The following is a 494-nucleotide window of genomic DNA, read 5'->3' as shown; positions in this document are numbered from 1 at the left end:
TGAAGATGTGCAATGAGCACTTTTGTGCGTAGCAGCACCTGGCACACCTGGAAATGGGCTGGGATCAGATAGAAAACTTTTTCATAAACCACATTCCACATGGGCATGTTACAGCTTGTGATAATCATGGCCAATCACATTCACTAGATTCATCCCCTTCAAACAAAGGACTCTTCACGTCATTACACATGGACAGTTTGGGAATCCTGTGGAGAGATCTTTTCAGGGGAAACATCTCAAGGTCTTTTCACCTTTTAGATGTCAACGATCTTATGATAGCATTATTCTCCACGTATAATAGTTACCTGCTTTATCGGTCATATGTTGATCCATTACCATCTGCTGTTAACTGCCCCTTTAGTGCCTGTTAAACTTCCCAAAACCAGGTCCCACCGAGATTTGAACTCGGATCGCTGGATTCAGAGTCCAGAGTGCTAACCATTACACCATGGAACCACGACTGTATCAGACTATAGTGGGAGACTTCGACACAT

At 43.5% G+C, this 494-nt stretch overlaps 1 non-coding gene across 1 annotated transcript; it reads right to left on the bottom strand.

Annotated features, from left to right (window-relative positions):
- Window positions 1-384: 384 nt before the first annotated feature.
- Window positions 385-456, bottom strand: trnaq-cug (transfer RNA glutamine (anticodon CUG)). The gene has a single exon. It is a non-coding gene; the product is annotated as a tRNA-Gln (tRNA).
- Window positions 457-494: the final 38 nt, after the last annotated feature.

This window comes from Seriola lalandi, unplaced genomic scaffold (genome assembly GCF_002814215.2).
Source record: "Seriola lalandi dorsalis isolate HSWRI2012SDOR001 ecotype SW California unplaced genomic scaffold, Sedor1 jcf7180002037937, whole genome shotgun sequence".
In the NCBI taxonomy this organism is placed as follows: Eukaryota; Metazoa; Chordata; class Actinopteri; order Carangiformes; family Carangidae; genus Seriola; species Seriola lalandi.
This window is presented reverse-complemented; position numbering and strand designations above follow the sequence as displayed.